This window comes from Anser anser (genome assembly GCF_964211835.1).
Source record: "Anser anser genome assembly, chromosome: W".
Taxonomy (NCBI): Eukaryota; Metazoa; Chordata; class Aves; order Anseriformes; family Anatidae; genus Anser; species Anser anser.
Window position 1 is genome coordinate 8,183,021 of NC_139731.1, and position 7,803 is coordinate 8,190,823.

The following is a 7,803-nucleotide window of genomic DNA, read 5'->3' on the forward strand; positions in this document are numbered from 1 at the left end:
AGATTCTATTGAGAAATATATCATGGTAGTGATTGTCATTTGGGAGAGAGGAGTTTGGATCATGGCTCCCTAGTTCTTATGAGCTCTTTTAAGTGAATGGCAGCAGATGGGGGCAAAAAGAAATTGTGGATTCACCTGGTTTAGCATCTGAGTACTGTTCCTGGAGCTCTGGAGGAATTTTTTCTGACTCTCTCTTTTTTTTTTTTCTTTTTTTTTTTTCTTTTTTTTTTTTCTTTTTTTTTTTTTTTTCTTCAGGTTGGGGGGGTCACACAATGCTGCCCATTCGTTGGATGCCTCCAGAGAGTATCATGTACAGGAAGTTCACCACAGAAAGCGATGCGTGGAGCCTAGGGGTCGTATTATAGGAAATCTTTACCTATGGCAAACAGCCGTGGTATCAGCTCTCAAACAATGAGGTGTGTGTAATATTTTTTCAAATTGCATAAGGGAGGGGGGCATTTCAACTGATGGCATGGCTTCTTTGGGGAAAGGACAGCAGCAAACATATTTAGTAAAAGCAATAACCCTGATATTAAGTATTTATGGTACTGTTGAAAATTTTGTGGTTGAAATTCTTTTTCATTCTTTTCTATCCAAGGTGGATGGAATTTATCCAATTAGGACTATACCAAGCTGGGATGTAGCTTCTGCCTTTGTATAGGATAGTCCGCTCTGGATGTTGAGAAAGATCATGAGGAAATGAAAAGGAGCTTACCTGTCTCCCAAACTGGCATTGGGTGATTTCAGTTACATATTAGGAAATGTCATTGTCATTAATTGATTATTCTAAATCATCCTTGAATAGATTGAAGGAATCAGGAGATCTCTTCAAACCCAGGAAACTGAAAATAATCCCTTTCCAGAGATTAGCCATGTTCATACTCATAAAGTGTAAGGAGGGAGGGAAGGGTGCTCTGAGACAATTGAAAGAGCTTGCTTCTGAGAAGAGGTGAGCTTGATAGACAGGTAGGGGAGGTATGGAATGACTTCCCTACCACCGTTCCCCTATGAATGGAAGGAGTAACAAGGGTCAACATACAACATCAGTGAAGGTATTGCTCCTTGACATCTTACATTATGGCAATTTTTCCAGATCACATCCCACTGCCCATGCATCTACCTAGAAAGGCAGTTCTACAGAGGTGGCCAGGTGACTGCTGCCAGCGAGGCTGCTGTGGCTATTTGCAGATGGGGTGAGACCCATGTAATTGGCATGGCTGCAATTATCCTTTCTTTGTGATTTTTCATAGGTGATTGAGTGCATCACTCAGGGTCGAGTCCTGCAGCGACCTCGCACGTGCTCCAAGGAAATATATGAGTTGATGCTGGGCTGTTGGCAAAGGGAGCCTCACATTAGGCTCAACATCAGAGAAATCCATTCCCTCCTCCAGAACTTGGCCAGGACTTCTCCAGTCTACCTGGATATTTTAGGCTAAATCATCCTAGTGTTTCTTCTTATGGTCTATGTGAATTAATGTGTTCGCTGCCACTGAACTCCATTAAAATGTGTTCATAACTTTGACAGTATTAATGACAAAGATGTGGAGAAGCTTTCAAAGGGTAAGCAGTGAGCACTTCTCCATCTGCAGACACAGTATTGACTTTTTAGACAATACTGAAATGTATCTTCGCTCTCAGTTTCTCAATTTTTCCTCTCTCCTTTCTTTCCAATCAATTTGGCTTCTGCATTATTGTATCTCTGCATAGAAAAAGGTCTTAAAAACCTGCTTTGTTATATCAGCAGACTCTCCAGTTAATCCACCACAACTAACAATGCCTTGTTGTATTCATACCTTTGATGTGGATGAAAAAAGGGAGAAATATATTTGACTCAAACTTTGTGATTTCTGCTGTACGGATACTGGGAGTCTCTTTGTATTCACCTCAATTTTTTATTTTTTTTGCTTCAGCATGTGGGTGGAAAAAGGCTAGTGTTCTCTACATGAAGCATATTTCTTGCAGAGTCAAAGACAGATAGAATGAAAACAGAACTGTGTTTTCCACCATCTGGAGGAACTATGGGATCAGATGGCATCTAACCCCACTAAAAAACAAACAAACAAACAAAAAAACCACCACCACCAACAACAACAACAACAAAAAACTGAAACAATTACATGAAAGGCAAGAGGAACTTTAGTACTTTCCTTGGAGAACCTTTCTGAGGAGTGAAAGGATTATTCAAGGAGGTGCACGGCCAGCATTTTTCATTGCCAGATACAAGTTTATTATAAGGGAAAAAGATATCCCTGGTACTACACAGAATTACGTTACAAAATGATGAACAAAACACATACCCCTATTTTATCTTCTGGTAGGATATTGCCATGCTACTAGTAAAAAAATATTCTACAGCTAGTTTTTGGTAATAAAGGCTGAAGCTAAACTTATTGATGTGCAAGATTAATTTCAGGATTAAATGTTTAAACTAATGATAAGATAGAATAAACTACAGATGTTGGAGTAGGCGTATCTTATATTGTGCTTGTCCAGAAGCATATTCCTTCCTTCCTCAATACTTTTTTTTTCAATTGTGCAAGCAAAACTGTACGTGGTCTGTGTTGATTAATAGCCTTTGTGCAGAAATTAATCTCTCATCTTGTAGTACAGCCTTGTAGGCATAGCTAACTCATAATAGCATAATTTATAATTAATTGGAAGGGGCTAATGGAGGATATATATACAGTGCTACAGATAGAATAGATTGATATTACATGAATAATCTAAAGCACAGAGATCACTGGCTATGTTTGAGCCATGTTGGCGGATGGAGTGAGATCCCTGGAGAAAACAAATATGATTCTGAGGTTATGGCTTCCTATTTGGAGTGCAAAGACCCTTAGTTCAGTATCATGTTTATATTGGTACTAGTGCTGTCACTCCCAACATCCACTCTTTTAAAAATTCTTTTGGATTGGATGGGCATTGTACATGTACAGTATTTGCATGGCCACTGTGTTGGTTACAAATGCATGGGCATATCTGTTATTTTTTCAAACTGGAAGTTGAAGTTTTCAAATTCAGAGGTAGGATTATTTTTAATATGAATTCTTACAAATGGAAACCTACTTTATCTAGGTCCCAAGACTTTTGCCTCCCTCTGTGAGGGGACATTGTTGCAAAAAAAACAGTCTTTCTTTTCTTATTCTCTTTTTTCTTTTTTCTTATTGACATGATCCAGATCTAAATGGCCCATAATCTTTGTGTTGGGAGTATTTTATTTAATAAATTAATCATTTTGTTTTTGCAAATGTTCCCATAGTAGTCTTAATATATAATGTACTTGCATATATTATTTATTTAGATACTTTAGTTTGTTTGTGTTTTTTTTTTCTTTTCTACAGACGCTTTTAGAGCTAGCTCATAAAGATTTTGAACATTTTTAAAAGAAAACATTTCACTGGACAGTGGTGGATTTTTACCCTTCTCAATGTCATTGAAAAGGCAGTATTACAAATATACATGATACTATAACTATAAAGACATACTCAGTTTTTCTTTAATAAACTAAATGTTATTTCTTAACTAGCACTGAACTGGAAACACACAAAAAGTCTGAGGAAGATTCCCACAAAACAGGCCTTAAGATTTTATCTAGACTGTCTTGGAAATTCACATATAAAGCTATATAAAGATTTACATCCATTGAAATCCATTCTCTTGAGAATCTGATTTGTATGTTTTAAAGGAATTTGAAAAACATTTTTGTCATAGTGGTGGAGAAAGATGGTGTCAGTGTGCTGATACTGTGCAGTGGGAGAGGGTTTCAGGTGGTGGAAGGGGAGGAGTTAAGCTTCTGCCTGGTGTATTCTGTATTAGTTTCTTATGAACTTAATAAAGAAGCAACTGAAATGCTTCTGTTTCTAAGCAGGTTCCAGCCTGAAAGTAAGCATGTGGGTTTTGTTGCAAGTACTGAATAAAAAGGTGGGTAAGTGTTGTAGAATGAACAGAGAAGGGGAAGAAATATGCTCCAATCACAGCAAAGTGCATATTCATCATACTTGCACTGTCAGTTAAATCATGTATACTGAGTAAATATGACAATCAGGCTCATTTAAAAAAAATCTTTCTAGACTATGCTATGAGGTGATCATAAATATATATTATATAGTGGTTACATATGGTGTGTGTATAGATATATATACACATAGCATATACATGTATGCCTATGTCTGTTGTACTTTATATATGTGCAGATGTATGCACATTATGTATGAGCTGTGTGTATATGTATAAATTTATATAAACCTACGTTACTACAAATTGTAATTAGAGTGCTATTAATAAATATATAAAGTCTGCTGAGTAACCAAAACATTTGTTTTTTCTTTTGATATTTATTTTTCTGTGTTTGTGAAATTCAACTTCTTTAACTGGTGTGCAGCAGAGGAAGTGCTAGAATGCCAAAGAAATAACAACAAGAACTTTTTCCCCAAATTACTGCTTAAAAACATGTCTTCCATTCCTATCTCATATAAATATAGATTTCCATTTTGCCACCAAACTGTGACCTGGTGTGTGGAACTATTGTTCTCCTTTCTTTTTTCTTTTTCTGTTCTTAATGTAATATTTTCGTGCAAACATTTACTGGTCCTGGTTTTGCAGTTTGTTATAGCAAGTCATTGCTTTAAAACTTTGCATCTTGGCTGATTTTGAAATGATGCCTAGGTGTTAGCATTAAAAGTTTTGCTTGTGAATCCTGTGACCAGCTTCTCTTGACATGACATGGGAAGTCTCTTGTATTATAGTGTATTTAATAAAAATGACGTCTTACAATAAACAGTGTAAACCCAAAGAAAGATACAATGGTTACTTTAAAAGACATACAATTTTAATGAAGCGTTGTACGACCTCTTTATTTTTTTATATCTTTGTTTACCTCCATTCCTTTTGGAAAGGGTGAAAATAAGGGATAGTTTAGTATGCTTAGAAAGATGACATATTCGCACTCCAAAACCCTGATTAAAAAAAGAGGTCACAATTTCTAGGTGAGGAAAGCAGAGTCCCTTAATAATAGAAAAAAAAAGAAATATCCAATATGAATGTGGTTTGTTAGGCTCTTTTTTATTCTTCCTTTTTTTTTTTTTTCTCTAAAATGGAGATCTGTGGTGGTTTTACTCGGGTGGGCAGCCGAGCTCCACCACAGCCACTCTCTCAGTCCTCCTCCTCAAAGGGAAAGGGGGAGAAAATACGATGCAAAGGGCTCAAGGGTTGAGTTAAGGATGGGGAGATTGCGCAAGAATTATCGTGATGGGCAAAACAGACTCGGAGTAGGGAGATAATAAAATTTATTGCCTATTACTAACAAGCTAGAGAAATGAGAAACAAAGGAAAGAAGCCAACAACGCCTTCTCCCCCCATCCACCCTCTTCCACTTCTTCCCCCCAAGTGGTGCAGGTCCACCTGCTCCACTGTGTTCTCCTCCACGGGCTACAGCGTAGAACCCTGATCCACCGTGGTACACCATGGGCTGCAGGGGGGCAACCTGCTTCACCATGGTCTTCACCACAGGCCGCAGGGGAACTTCAGCTCCGGCGCCTGGAGCACCTCCTCCTTCTTCACTGACCTTGGTGTCTGCAAGGCTGTTTCTCACTCCTCTCTCTCTCCCAGCTGCTATTGAGCAGCAGTTTTTTTCCCCTTTCTTAAATATGCTCTCACAGAGGCGCAAACAGCATTGCTTATTGGCCTGGCTCTGAACAGCGGCGGGGCCCTTCTCTAACACGGGGCAGCTTCTGGATTCTTCTTGCAGAAGCTACCCCTATGGCCCCCCGCTACCAAAACCTTGCCACGTAAACCCACTACAGACCTAGGAGTATTGGTCAATAGCCAGTTGAATATGAGCCAGCAGTATGCTCAGGTGGCCAAGAAGGCCAACAGCATCCTGGCTTGTATCAGAAATAGTGTATCCAGCAGGACTAGGGAAGTGATTGTCCCCCTGTACTTGACTCTGGTGAGGTGTGGTGGTTTTACTCAGGTGGGTGGCCGAGCTCCACCACAACCGCTCTCTCACTCCCCCTCCTCAAAGAGGAACGAGGAGAAAATACGATGAAAAGGGCTCAAGGGTTGAGATAAGGACAAGGAGATCGCACAGTAAGTATCGTGGCGGGCAAAACAGACTCAGCGTAGGGAGATAGTAAGATTTATTACCAATTACTAACAAGCTAGAGAAGCGAGAAACAAAGGAAAGAAACCAAAAGCACCTTCCCCCCCCAACCACCCTCTTCCACCTCCTCCCCCCGAGCGGCGCAGGGGAACGGGGGAATGGGGGTTATGGTCACTCTATAGCGCTGCTTCGCCGCCGCTCCTTCTCGGTCACTCTCGTCCCCTGTGCTGTGGGGTCCCTCCCACGGGATGCAGTCCTTCCCGAACTGATCCAGCGTGGGCTTCCCAGAGGCAGCAGCTCTTCAAGAACTGCTCCAGATATGAGTCCGTACCATGGGGTCCATCCCTCAGGAGCAAACTGCTCCAACCTGGATTCCCCCACGGGCAGCAGCTCCTGCCAGGTCACCTGCTCCTGCGTGGTCTCCTCTCCACGGGCTACAGGTCTGGCCCGGAATCTGCTCCGGCAGGGGTCTTCCACAGGCCGCAGCCTCCGTCGGTGCAGGTCCACCTGCTCCACCGTGGTCTCCTCCACGGGCTGCAGCGTGGAACCCTGCTCCACCGTGGTACTCCGTGGGCTGCAGGGGGACAGCCTGCTTCACCATGGTCCTCACCACAGGCCACAGGGGACTTCTGCTCCGTCACCTGGAGCACCTCTCCTCCTCCTTCTTCACTGACCTTGGCGCCTGCAAGGCTGTTCCTCCCTCCTCTCACTCTCCCAGCTGCTGTGTGGCACAGCATTTTTTTCCCCCGTCTTAAATATGCTCTCACAGAGGCGCAAAACAACATCGCTTATTGGCTCAGCTCTGGTCAGCCGTGGGGCCCTAACCAAACATGGGGCAGCTTCTAGATCCTTCTCACAGAAGCCACCCCTATGGCCCCCTGCTACCAATGCCTTGCCACGTAAACCCACTACATGAGGCCACACCTTGAATGCTGTGTTCAGTTTTGGGCCCCTCACTACGAGAAGGACACCAAGGTGCTGGAGCGTGTTCAAAGAAGGACAACGAAACTGGTGAAGGGTCTAGAGAACAAGTCTCATGAGGAGTGGCTGAGGGAGCTGGGGTTGTTTAGCTTGGAGAAAAGAAGGCTCAGGGGACACCTTGTTGTACCTTACAGTTACCTTAAAGGAGCTTGTAGCGAAGTGAGGATTGGGCTCTTCTCCCAGGCACCAAGTGATAAGATGAGGGGAAATGGCCTGAACTTGCACCAGGGGAGGTTTAGGTTGGATATTAGGAAATCCAGTTAGCTCTCCCAGGCTATCTGTCCTTGCTCCCTCTCTCTGTAGGCCTTCTCTTTCTGTTTGAATGTTGACATAGTTTTATTGCTTTAATCATCTTGAGATTTAAACACCAAAATATCTATTTGCCCTGGTTTTATTTTACTGATTAAAGCTTCTCACAAAAGAAGAGCCAATCTGCATTGTTTCTGAAACCGTTTAAATATTCTTTGGAGACATATGCATTCACATCTCCTTTCACTCAGTTATTTTGCTCAGGTAACCAAACTAGCTGGTGCCAGGAACATGTGAAAAGATGCAAATCTAGTTCCTCCTGCCTTTGACATCTCAGCCAGGCATGTTGCTGACCTTGTCTCGGTCATCCTGAATGCTGTCCAGCATTTCCATATTCCTGGCACATCCCCCCTCAACTCTCCACATTTCCACCACTTTTGCTGTGATATATTTTAGGAATCGGCATATAC

General features: G+C 41.9%; 1 long non-coding RNA gene across 1 annotated transcript; it reads left to right on the forward strand.

The window, feature by feature from the left end:
- Positions 1-254: 254 nt before the first annotated feature.
- LOC310888575 lies at positions 255-4,799 on the forward strand. Its single transcript, XR_014575942.1, has 2 exons — positions 255-416; positions 1,251-4,799. It is a non-coding gene; the product is annotated as an uncharacterized lncRNA (long non-coding RNA).
- Positions 4,800-7,803: the final 3,004 nt, after the last annotated feature.